The 13,057-nt window shown below is 42.7% G+C and overlaps 1 protein-coding gene across 6 annotated transcripts in view; it reads right to left on the bottom strand.

Annotated features, from left to right (window-relative positions):
• The window catches only part of Sox5 (SRY-box transcription factor 5), a 394,103-nt gene that overhangs the window by 73,523 nt on the left and 307,523 nt on the right, over window positions 1–13,057 (bottom strand). The window lies entirely within an intron of this gene.

Genomic DNA, 13,057 nt, shown 5'->3' with positions numbered 1-13,057 from the left:
ACAGAAGTAGCCATCACACTCATGCCTTACTGCTGACCAGGAAGGCAAGCATTTGGTAGTATTTGGCCAAGGCCTGTTCACCCTTAAATTCTTCAGCGGGTGTTACTAAGTAACTCTCTTAGCTATGTTGGTTCGCTCTTTGACTTACTGAACTGGGCATCTGGAACAATTTTTTTTTCTTCTGAGAATTAACTGTGCGGAAATTGGGAAACATATTGATAAGGCAGGCAGGAGAGGACTCCGGGAGGATGATGTGTGGTCATTCTACCTACACTGTTAAAAATTAACAGGATACCTGCTAGTTAATTTGCTTCATGCTCTAAACAGACATATCTCAAAAAAAAAACCAAAAAAAACAAAAAAACAAAAACAAACAAACAAACAAAAAAACCGCTATGGAGCACACACTAATTCTTATTAACAACAAAGAAAAGCTGCTCCAACAAATAAAGAGTTTAAAAGGACATTTCACTTTTATAAAGATATCTTAGGATGCAGTATCCAACCTCAAGAAACACTGTACATTCGAACATAGACATCAAACACAGAGATGAACTTTAGACTTGTATTGTTTAAGAAATTTGACAGTCTGGATTAGAACGTTTTGATAACATGCATGTGTCCTACATGTCCCAGTGTCCTATTTTATGCTTGTCTTGAGACCCAGAGAGCCCTTTCTATGCAATCCAGTGCATCTGCAATGAACACAATAGGGATGGAGGTGACCAGAGAAAAAGACCACATGAGAGTCCTCCTGGAAGAACATTTTAAAAGCAGAAAATTGTTCCCGAAACATGACACATCCTGCTAAGTAGGACCCCACTGTAAATGGCATGCTGTAAGCCAACTGCAGCATTCCACAAAGATACACATGCATCACCTGCAGTTTTGCATCCTATGATCCAAATGCCAGCAGAAAAGTTGCCTTGGTGACAGAGGCTACCGCTTATTTACACATGAAGTAAGATGCACGGAGAGAAAGCAGGGCCCTCCGTATTTCAATCATCAGTACTGATCGCCCATCACAATTTTATGTTGGAATAATAATAATGTTTCTGATTTCAACCACTGAAAAAGATTCCATCCTTAAGTCTTAGGTTACATAAAGAGTAGAATAATAATTTGCTTCGTAACTAAAGACTTGAGAGTTTATGGTTACTTCTTTGAATTCATAATTGATATATTCCTCCCGATGGTGGTGAAAACTTGTCCGTTATTTCCTAGGATTTGAAAAGTTGAATTTTTTTTTCTGCCATCATTTTGAGCTGTTTATGAGGTTATTTATAGTGTAACGGTGTCCTCAGGACACAGCTTAGTAAATTACACACATGCCTAGTAGAATACACAGACCCGTGAATTTGAAAAACACCCACATTTTCAGTCTAGCCACAGAACAATGCTATATTCTGTAACTTTTGTGTAGCATTGCTTGTTGTGTCCTTGAAAAGAATTACCTCAGTTGTTACTACTAGAGGTATGTGTTAAGAAAACACATTTCTGGCTTCAGTATGCAATAAAAATAAGATTTTACCAATTAATATAAGTGACATGGGACATCTAGACATCTGTATGTAAACACCAAAATGTTTTAAAATCCTCAGTGATTTAAAATTTAGTATTGACCCTTAAAGTATTTATCACTATACTTTTAAATCTATCATCTATCTGTCTGTCTGTCTATCTATCTATCTATCTATCTATCTATCTATCTATCTATCTATCATGCTATGGTGTTAGACATTTAAATAACTTGATCAATTATTCCTAAAAGGTGAGTCAATGATTATTGGTCATTATAGGTACATTTGCAACTTTCAAAAAATAAAAACAAAATTACAGGACCTACATTTAAAGGTAAAAGCATGAAATCATTGTATTGCATTTGAAGGTTGGAGGTATCATAGGCTCAGCATTAGGCTCACACACTTCCCTCACTTCCTACCAGCGTTTGTTCTCACCACTTCCCAAAAGGAACTGGGGTTTATCAGGGTTCAAATATCCAAAGACATGCTTTTGAATTCAAAAGTTGCCCAAAGTCAGATGGCTTACAGCGGGAGGGAATATTCAAATCCCCTTCCCCCACAGTTCTGGCAGAAGAGACAATAACCCTTGAAGGAGATAAAAGACTTACAAGTAGGAGCTTTGGGATAACTTAAGACGGAATCTGGAGCTGTGTGGAGGGGCAAAGGCATACTTGCAAAAAATAAATAAATAAATAAATAAAATAAAATAAAAAAAAAAACAGGGACTTGTGGATGCCAGAAAGATAGAAAGATGGGCAGACTATAACCGATTTTATGAGTGTTTCCTTAAAAATCCTGTCTTGTTGGAGCTTGAAGGAGGAGAGGAGGGAATTACAATTAAAAAGTTAATAGTTTAATCCTAAATTTTTTTAATGATCTGTGAGTTGAAACCTGAAAAGGGCTCTAAAAATTTCCACCATTAGTTTCAAGATAAGAGTGGACCGGGTCAGTTGGTCGCTGCTCACCTTCAATCCCAGCACTTGGGAGGCAGAGGCAGGTGATCTCTGAGTTTGAGGTCAGCCTGGTCTACAGAACGAGTTCCAGGACAGCTAGCACTACACAGAGAAACTGTCTCAAAAAAAAAAAAAAGAAAAAGAAAAAGAAAAAGAAAGAAAGAGAAAAAAGAAATGAGAAAAGAAAAGAAAAATTCAAAACAAACAAAAAGAGTGAAGTGTGTCTGTAAAGTTCAAGTTAAAACACTAGTTTAGTCCTGTTAAACCAGCAAGGTGAGAAAAGTGAGGTTAGGCCTCCAGTTTGACCATCTCAGGAAGTTTACTCTCTCTCTGTCTCTGATGTTTCGAAGATGGTAGCAGTCTCCACAGAAATACAATTACTATCCTATACCTCATTTTACCTGCGACGCAGAGCTGGGTGTCACCTCCAAAGTCTAACCCTGTAGTTTAAATAACTTGTCGGAGGACAGGAATGTGCTCCCTATTGGAAGGAGACCCCCGAGGATGGCAGGCACAGAGAAGGACAGTAAAGCCAGTGACCGACTGAGTGGACACTCTGAGAAGCAAGCAGCACCGGGTTTAAAGGCTCGGTCTTACTGTGGATGCTCGTAAAATACGGGCAAGAGTTTTATCCTGAAAATCCAGGCAAATTAACTAGAACAAAGACAAGGCTGGAGGATCTGCTGTGAGGTCATCAGAAGTTGGAGGTGACACAAATTCTGAGCCTAAGAAGCTGACCCGGCATCACTAATGCAAAAATTAACAAGAGAAAATAATATGCATGTCATAGCAGAGTGGGCACAAAACATAATTTACTTAATATAATATAATAGGCAATTGTCATATGTTTGTGTGCAGTAATCATGGCGAGACAAAGTTTATTACACTTGTGTTCTGAAAAGGCAAGTCAGACAGAGGCTATCTCATAATCCTGCACTGTGACAGCAGAATGCTGATGGGTCCATCTCACAGGGATTTCCTCGAAAGGGCAAACTCTCTCCCCCTCCTCTTCATCCTCCTTCACCCTCCTCCTCTCCCTGCTCTCCTTCCTCCCACACTCTCCCCTTCGGTCATCTTCTTTCTCCCTCCATCCTCTTCCCCTTTTTCTCTTCTTCTCCCTCTTCTTTCTTTTCTTCCTACAGCATTAGTACTGGAACCTGGGGTTACACACACGCTAGGCCTGAGCACAGGTCCAGCCCCAGACACTTTAATAGGTGTGAAGAAGTTGTGGCCGCCCCACACAACAGCTGCACTGTATCCACCCTGGCCAGCCAAACCGAATCCCCATTTTCTTATGCTTACTGGCTTGTGTATACAGAAGCGGGGTCAAGCGGTAGGTTGACAGGTCCACTTATGGGCGTTTGAGTTTCCTGCCAAATTCTAGCGATCCAGTGCTAGATCAGAACTTGGTGAGGGTGATAAAGACACCTCTACTAATTAGCTTGGTATTTTGGGTAAGATGAGCGTTCTACACTTTTGGACAACCTGGTTTTTCTCCAATGGTTATAGACAATACGTGTTTACAACCTTTTAAGAGGACGTTCACGCCAGACATGCTAGCGCTCATCACTAACAAGATAGCGATTTAAATTCTAAGCTGGATTATCCTACTCATTTGATAGGAACTTTTTGCCACTTCTCCCTAATAGCGTATTTTCCCCAAATTGCTCACAACACAGCTTCTCCCATTGGCTACAGCCTGGTGTCTAGTTGCCATCTGGAGTATCTGGATTTGAAACACTCGGGTCTGACAAAAATAACTATCAGGATTTGATGTCTCATACCTATTCAGTGACTAGTCAACCCCACAAAGGCAGGGCCTATGCCTTTGTCTCCACCGCCACCTCAAAATAGCAAATGCAAGTTGCATAGACCCAAAGGCAAGAGCTCTGTGTAATGACGTCATTGCCTTTTAACGAACATGAGTCTATTGTTCATCTTTAGTCACGCTGTTATGCATCTAGACAATCTGGATGGAGGTAAAGGAGAGAGTGAGGACCCTGCATTTAGTCATTTCCCAAGATCAGGCAGCACAAGCTAGTGTGTGCTTTGATGCAACTCCTTCCTCTCTCCAGGCTTGGATGGGGGATGAAGGTGGAGTCACATAAACTAGCGTGTGCTTCTGTGCAACCTTCCTCTCCTCCAGGCATGGATGAGGAGGGGCCCTGTGAAGTGCCTGTTCTCTACCTTCCCTTCACTTTCCTTTCTCTATGCGTGTCTCCTCCACATTCAACATCATACTGCACAGGAAACACGTGTGAGTGGACTTCTCAAATGCCGTCTGTAAAGATCAGCGGCTCTGGAAGGCATTCGGGAACTCTGCCGTGACTGTGAAATGACTGGTGAGCCCAAGATTGTTGCAGCACTGAAGAGCTTTTCTGAATATTAGAAGTGCTTTTATACATTTATTTTATTAACTCTGTGCGCATGCGTGTGGTTGTGGAAGGGCATGTTCATGTGAGTGCGGTACCACAGCCATGGAAGAGGACTTCAGAATCCCTGGAGATGGACAGAGTCACAGCTGGCTGCAAGCTCCCTTACTTGGGAGCTGAGAATACAGTTCCCGAGCTCGGTAGGAGCAGGATGTGTTGAGCCATCTCCCAAGCCCCCGACAATGGTCTTTCAAAGCAGAATCCTGTTCTCTGAGTGATATTTTCCCCAAACACCAGTATTTAGGAGAATAAAAGAAGTATGCTAAACGTGAATATAAGCGATTTTTTCAAATTTTCCTGTTTATTCAGGTGGGAGCAAAGAGGTTGCTTTTGTTCTTCCTAAGGTGTTAAACAGGTACAAGGATAAAGTTGTCATCCTGCGTGGACCTCGACGATTGGTCACAATCATCACTCCAGATGAATTACTACTCATCAAAAAATCAAAATAAGCAAACATACAGATGTAAATTTTGAAGACTAAAATAGAAATAAAGTGTTTCTGACACTGTCTTCCAAGTCAAATATGTGTACAGAAATGGGAAATTTCGATTTCTTTTAAAAAATGTTGTCAAGACATACGGACAGACACACAGACACACACACATAAACACCAATTAAATTAATGCACACACATGTGCACTCGTGGACACATACACACACACCTTGTACATGGTAACGTTTATAAGGTAAGATACTCAGGAGAGAGACAACGGTGTCTCCATGTATTATCTGTGATGCGTGTTTCTGAATGGATTCGTACCCAGTGTAAAGGAAACCTGGAGAGAAGCACTAACTTAAATGTGATCTAGAAGGGAAATTTTCACTTCTCCTTTCCTTCCTTCCCTTAAGTGAAGGGATGTGGAACGGCATGGTGAACAGAAACAAAAAACCGAAAGCGATTTCAAGCCTCCAGAAGTGTTATCTTTATGGCTTAATTTCTGCTTCTTAATGCAACTTAAATGTAGAATTTAAAGAGAAACTAATGTACTGGAGAAAAATCTTTCAAAACATGCCAGCAGGTTTCAATGGGGATGAATGTGCTTCCTGCATCATTGTTTACCATGCGTCCTCGGAAAATTATCAACGCAGCTGGGATGGAAGCGTGGACTTCCCCTGACAGTGGCAGCATTAACTTATTTAATAAGTGCATTATGTGTAAAACAGCATCGGCCAGAGTCCCAGTAGAAAGTCACCCGGAGTGGGTGAACACTTATGATGTATGTGTCCCTACAGACTGCCTAATAAACTATGTTCTACTCTCCCTTCCTGGCCAATTCAAGAGCACAAGAGACACCAAATCGCCCACACACTGGGGATCCTCTATCACCCCCCCACAAAATTATGAGGTGGGGAAATAGTTCAGAGACTAAGAGCACTGGCTGCTGTTTGAGAGGACACGAGTTTGATTCCTAGCACCCACGAGAAGAGAGTCAGTCACCCATAGTTCCAGAAGCGGGGATCTGGACTACTTCTGGTCTATCAAGACACCCCTCATCCATGTGCCCCCATCATATAATTTAAAAGATAAATCTTGAGATGAGACTCAAAGACCACCACAGGGTTGGTAATGGTGGGAGGAAGCGGGAAGCTTGCACTTTTATGGTAAGAATACGAAATGGTCTTTCCTAGTGTCGAAACTGTATCTACTCCCTGGCACAGAAGGCAAAGTTAGTGAGTGACTTGGAAGTCCTTAGTTGTTTATGAAAAATACCTGAAAATGGGATTTTATAAAATAAATCACACATCTAAAACCATATTATAAACAGAGTTGGTCTCAATAGTCCAAGGTGGAAATGATCCCAAATCTTCTCAAGGGTAAATGGTTTTTAAAAAGTGGGGGAAAGCTAAGGAAGGGGATATTACTCAGCAGGTGATGGCGCATCTGAACCTTGAGGAGCTCGGCTTTGCTGAGGGAGTACAGCGGAGGAAATGGAAGAGAGGCTGTGTGATGCCACTCACACAAAGTGCTGGGAAAGAGCTAAGTTATCAGTACAAAGATGGATGGAAGTATCCAGGGTCAGGGAGGGAGGGATGTGAGCAGCTCCTTCAGTGGGGAGCTTTAATTTGGGGATTTGAACAAGCTTTGCGCGGGACACTGGTGACAATGATGCACCAAGGTCAATGTGTATCAAACAGAACACGGCAAATTTACTTGTATATATCTTAACACACACACACACACCAGATTATTGCTGTCCTTGTCGCTCCATATTTAAATAGCCTGTGCTAATTATCTTCATTGTCACTAAGGGTAAAATAAATAAACAATAAGTAAATAAAGTCTGACATAATCAACCTAGGGGAGATGGATTTACTATGAGTTGTGGTTTCAGAAGGTTTAGGACATGACTGCTCAGCTCACACATGGGCAGAGCATCAGAGCAGGGGACACACAAAGGGGAACAGGAAACAGGAAGTAAAGGAAGACACAGGTAGAGGTCCAGGGCCAGAGACAGCTCTCCTGCCACGGCCGCCACCGGGAACCATTTCCTCAGAGTAAGTCCCTCCTCATTTCACCACTTCTCAAGAAGGCTGACATTTTGCCACCTATCAAGGGACTAATCCAGTGGTATGGCTATGATCTATTATCTCTGGAAACGATCCCTAGACACAGCGACACATGGTTTATTAACTCCCTAGACATTTCTCTATTCAGTCAATTGAGAATCAAGGTTCAACGCCCTGGTGAGGGGGTACCTGGACCCTTCTCTTCTTGTCCTCAGAATCTTTCTGTAGAAGACAGGAGGCTCCTGGTCAGAATGGCTGCACACCTTTACTGACAGGGACTGACTTGAGAGAGAGCCAGGATCTGTCAATATACAAGCCTCCTCAGCCTACTGCCCCTGGCTAGCACAGTGAAGTCAGAAGGCTTCCATCTCTCTCCTCTCTCTCTCTCTCTCTCTCTCTCTCTCTCTCTCTCTCTCTCACACACACACACACACAAAACAAACAAACAAACAAACAAACAAAAAAAAAAAACCAGTGGTTTACACTTCCCCTGATGCACCAGGATATGTAAATAAACCCTGAACATGGCTCTATATGCAGCAGAATACATCCCTTGAGCTAGGCCAGCGTGGAGTCAACCACTTCTACAGTCAGAAGAAACAAGATAGAGAGGTTTGGCTTCTTTTGCTTAGCGCTGTGCCTTTGCTTGATGAGCATCGGCCTGGCTGATCCAATTCTTCTGCTTGATAAATCACAGTACACCATGTTTGTCCACTCAGCCACTCCATGGACACTTGGAGTTTTGTTTCCTATTTTTAGGCTGTTATGAATAATCCTGCTGTGGACATTCCAGTGCCAGCCTTTGTGTGTTTTTATTACTCTGGGCTACCCGGTTTCTAACAGTGGATTTGCTTAGTCATATGAACATGAGTCACACAAGTCCATGTTTACTTTGAAAGCCATTTCTTTTCCACAGGGGCTGAGCGCCTTTTCGGCCCTTTTGCAATGTCTGAATTTTTCAGTTACTCTACATCTTCATCGGGACTTAGCATTTGCTGTGTTTTTAAAACTGTGTTATTTTTTCTGTTTACATGTACTAGTGCTTGCCTGAATGTATGTACAGGCGTCACATATGTGTTATCCCCTCAAGGCCAGAAGTGGGTGTTTAATATCCTGGAACTGGAGTTACAAGTTGTTGTGGGCCTGGACTCAGATCCTCTGGAAGAGCAGCCAGTACTCTTAGTGGCTGAGCCGTCTCTCCAGATCCTTGCCTATCTTCCTAAGGATAATTATTCTAGCAAGGGTCATTGCCTGGCACTGCGTCTCTGATTTTACTGTCTTTCCATGAGCTTAATAGTTACCTCTCTTGTTTTTTATGGAAAAATTACATATTGAAATCTTTTCCTTTGGAAAAGATTGGGCTATCACACTGTTGAGTTAAAAGAAAGTTTTATGCATTGGACTTTTCTTTTAAAGAGTAAAATGTTCTATAGAATGGTCTAAGAGTCTAGTATCAGAGAAGGGCATGGCTATCATTGAAAAATTATACATAATGTGGCTGTAGATTAATAAAATATTCCTTCTAATCTATATCATATGATACAGTAAGCATCAGAGGAACTAAAGTTTCTAAGGAGAAACCCAGAATGTAGACATGGGATCTTTTGAATTGTGAGACAGTTCCTAGGGAAAACGGTAGACGGGAGAAACATTCAGCTGAAATGGCAAGCTCAGGATGTATAGGAGACTTCTCCATGGAGTGGAGGGATGTAGCCGTTATGGTGATACGGTGTCACTAGGGATGCTGGAGTAAAAGTTTAGCATCATGTCATGCAAGGGGGGGGACCAGATCAGGTGAACAGACCAGACAGGAGGCCAGGTTGTTAGCAGAACAAGCCATCAGGGAGAGAGAGGGTACCAAGTTCTCAATGGAGATGACCTTCCCTCAGCAGCAGGTAAGCCACAGCTCTGTATGTCTGAAGGGAGAAGCTTGCTTCGTATGATTAAAAAAGGAAAACATGTTATCATCACTCACTCCTAAAACAAAACAAACAAACAAACAAAAAACCCACCAAAAACAAAAATAAAAACCCAACACACCTGGCTAGCAATGTCTTGTAAAAGCTGAGCTGCGGCAGAGGTCCTATCTGCCTATAGTGTGGTTTTATATTAAGAAGTTTTTATGAACCTGGATGTGTTGGCCCCAAACAGGCTGAGGCAAATAGATCTGCTGGGTGAAACCGTATCCCGAAAATAAGAAAATATGATGCTTGTGAATTCACGAATAAAAGCCGTAAGTCATATTATTTATATAAAGCTGCCTCACTAAATGTTAGCAATACATATCCAAATGTTGTTATTCTATTCAGTTTTATGAGCTGTGAGAGCTGGATGGAATAGGGAGGCACCGAGGAAGGGTGGACTGTTGTGTGGGTGTGCAAATGGCATCCTGCTAAAGATGCCTCTGGACTTCTGCAAGCCATCGGACCGCTTATAGGCAAGAGGCTGTCACTCCCTCTTGTCGCTCTCGCTGCAGGCAAGGAGCTGTTAAACTACTGCCTCAGAGGTGCGGCCCCTTTAAGGGCTGCGTTCTTCATCTTATCACACACTAATAAATCTCAAACAGCTAGGAGAAAACTCATTTTGACTTTTATAATTGAAACCGTTCCTTAAGGAACTAGATAAACTTCTGAGAGAGTCGCACTAGGAAATGCCACCCGATCTTTGCGCATCCCCTCCCTTCCTGGTGCTCTGCGCCACAAGCCACCTTCACATTCCGCGCACAGCCCATTACAATATGTTCTAACATCTGCCTCCCCGTATGATGCACGACCTATCCAACTGACCCTTTTTCTGCTGCTCCAGACTTCTGCTCGCTGCTGACTGAGAACAAGAGCTCTGCCTCCATCCCCGAGGTCACAGACCAGTAAATACATCTCTATTTGGCAAGGTAGGAAGGATGCTGGCCAGGGGCTCTTCGTATCTCTATATATCACTGATGGTACTTCATCTTTAATTAGTTTAATTTTGTGGGAAATGCCACTGAAATTCTTCTTAAAGCAACTCAAAAAAATGAAGAGAAAAAGACTCTCTCACTGGAAGAAAATAATCTGTGGCTCTCAGATATTCATAATTTGATATAAGAAAGCGGGGGATTATCAGACAGACTGTTGACACAATGCTTCTGTTCGGCCAAGTTCATGACCATCGCTCATTTTTCCCAGCAGACAGTGGGCGGGTGGCAGATATCAAATGACAGACATGCCATTCCAACAAAATGTAAGAACATCAGTGGCCTTTTATATCAAATCAGACTATATATTATTTTATATAACATAAGAACACACTTTTAGAATGTGTTCTGGCTGCATGCTGGAACACTCATTAGAACTGCTGGAACATTCACACAGGACTGCTGGAGCATACATGCAGGAGTCCTGGAGCACACATGCAGGACTGCCGGGGCACACACACAGACAAGAAGTGTAAGAAGCATGACTCTAACCCCTTACAGTAAGTTTTGCTACTTCCGGGATCACTGTAACAATTCTTTATGTCCTGTGTGGGGTACAAGGCTCACACCACTTCTGCAGTTCCCCCAAGTGCTCAACAACTTGAGATACCGATATATGAGTTATCCTTGCATTCACTGGGTTTCCATTAGGGGACATTATTACCTCATCAAATTGGATGCAAAAGTTTCTTTGGGAAAACTGTGACATGGTATATATTCTTGACTGCTTCCTTAATTTTTAATTACATATATATGAATGTTTCTCTGTATGAAAATGTGCACATGAGTTCTGGTCTCCAGGGAGGCCAGAAGAGGGTGTTGTGTTCCCTGGAGCTGGAGTTACATGTGGCTGTCAGCTGCCACATGAGTGATGGAAACCAACGTCAGGTCCTCTGAGAGCAGTAGATGCTGTCACCTCCTGCATTCTCTCTCCAGCCCTGTTTCATTGTCTTCATCATTCATGCGCTTACTCACTTGAGTGACTCTTAATACACAGCCCCCCCCACTGCACCCCAAGTCCTTAGTCCATAAATCTGACAAGGCACAAAAACATCATCAGTAAAATAACCAAGGGGAAAAAAAAATGAAGCTGCCAAGGCAGGGAGCAGCACATGGCAGAGTGCGTTTGGGGACACGCTCCAGCACATGAGGGGCATGTTTCCCTCTGTGGTGAGGGGCCAAGGTGGGGATCCCTACCTGAGGGCCAATGGCATATGGTCAATGAAATAATTACAAAGTTGTAAGTTTGTCAACACTCCCCCAGCACCCAGGGACTCTCTGGGTAAGCTAGCAGCAATGAGTGGCAGCTGGAGAGATTGAGAAACTGCTTCAGGGCTGGGAGGACCCTAACTCTGAGGAGGCACACCTGCACCTACGACATCTCTTCAGCTGTGGCTTGCTTTCTTTTCTAGCGTAAAAAGACGACATGCCTGGCATTTATCTTTAAAATAAAAATAGAAAAGTTTCCTACTTGGGATTGCCATTCACTGCTTTTTTCCATTCTGCCTTCCTATAAACTCTAATGTAAGAAAAAAATATAGCTTATTAATATTAGTGCTGGCTCTTTGCATATGCCCTCTGAGAAGCTGTATATTTCAGACTGCATGTGGACACAGAAGGATGAATGGCAGTGATCACTATCAAAACAGCTAAACGTCCCCTGCGGCATGTCCAAGCGTCATCCTTTGAATTTCCTCAACAAATTTAGAAAGTTGGAATTATTCGTATCTCACTGCGGAAGACACGGAGGCACAGATGTTACATGAAAGTGCACTGTGCGGGGTCAGGAAAGAGACGATGTGGAGGTTAAATCCCTTTTCAATTTTAGAGAGCTTCTGTCTCATTCATTGTGTATTCCGAGCCACTGTCGTTGTCACTCAGACACAGTGGTGGGGTCCATGTGCTCTGAGACGAGACTTTAGAGCAGGAGAGGATAATAGAGACGGGTTCAGAGGAGGCGAGGCCGCGCTGGTGACAACCTCGGTATTGAGGACACAGGGCAGGAAAGAAGGAAAACACACCCAAGAGAAACTTCCCCAGCATCCTTCATCTGCCTTTTTCCTCATGGCTGCTGCCAGTAAAAATGCTTTGGTTTATTTTTCTTTTTCACTTTCTAATTTAAAAATAAATGTCTCAAATATTCTCTAGTGAAATGTAAGAAATGTAAGGGAAACTACAAAAGTGCATTATTGTCTTTCCTTAATCATTAGAATGATCCAGAAAGCTCCATGCTTTTCAACCTGTAGGTCTCAGAACTCTTAGGTGGAACAAGAATGTCATTAATAAAATAGTCACAAAAAATGTAACACTGGAAACATGTAAGTGCCTCATGGTAGAACCTTCAGCAGGATATACAGAAGAGAGCGATATTATGGGGCAGCAGACTGGGCCTCTCCCTGAACCAGGGCGTAGGTGGCAAGCAGCTTTGCACACTGATAAACTATATGTATGGGCAGAACACACTGGTGGTAGGAAAAGGCCTGTCAAGTTCCAGGGCGGAGGGTGCGGGGAGCCTGAGCTGCAGGGAAGGAGGTGCCACACAGAGTCCGCAGCTCCATCCAGTGATCAAGGGGAGGAAGGGATTAGAGTCTTGTTCTGCAAGACCAGCCTCAGCTCCAACAACCCACTATTAACTCGTTTGGCATTTAAATTATCACTGTTCAATCTATATGTCTGTGTGTCTGTCTA

Source organism: Chionomys nivalis, chromosome 1 (genome assembly GCF_950005125.1).
Source record: "Chionomys nivalis chromosome 1, mChiNiv1.1, whole genome shotgun sequence".
Classification (NCBI taxonomy): Eukaryota; Metazoa; Chordata; class Mammalia; order Rodentia; family Cricetidae; genus Chionomys; species Chionomys nivalis.
Note: the sequence above shows the minus strand (reverse complement) of the source record. Positions and strands in the feature narration are given on the sequence as shown.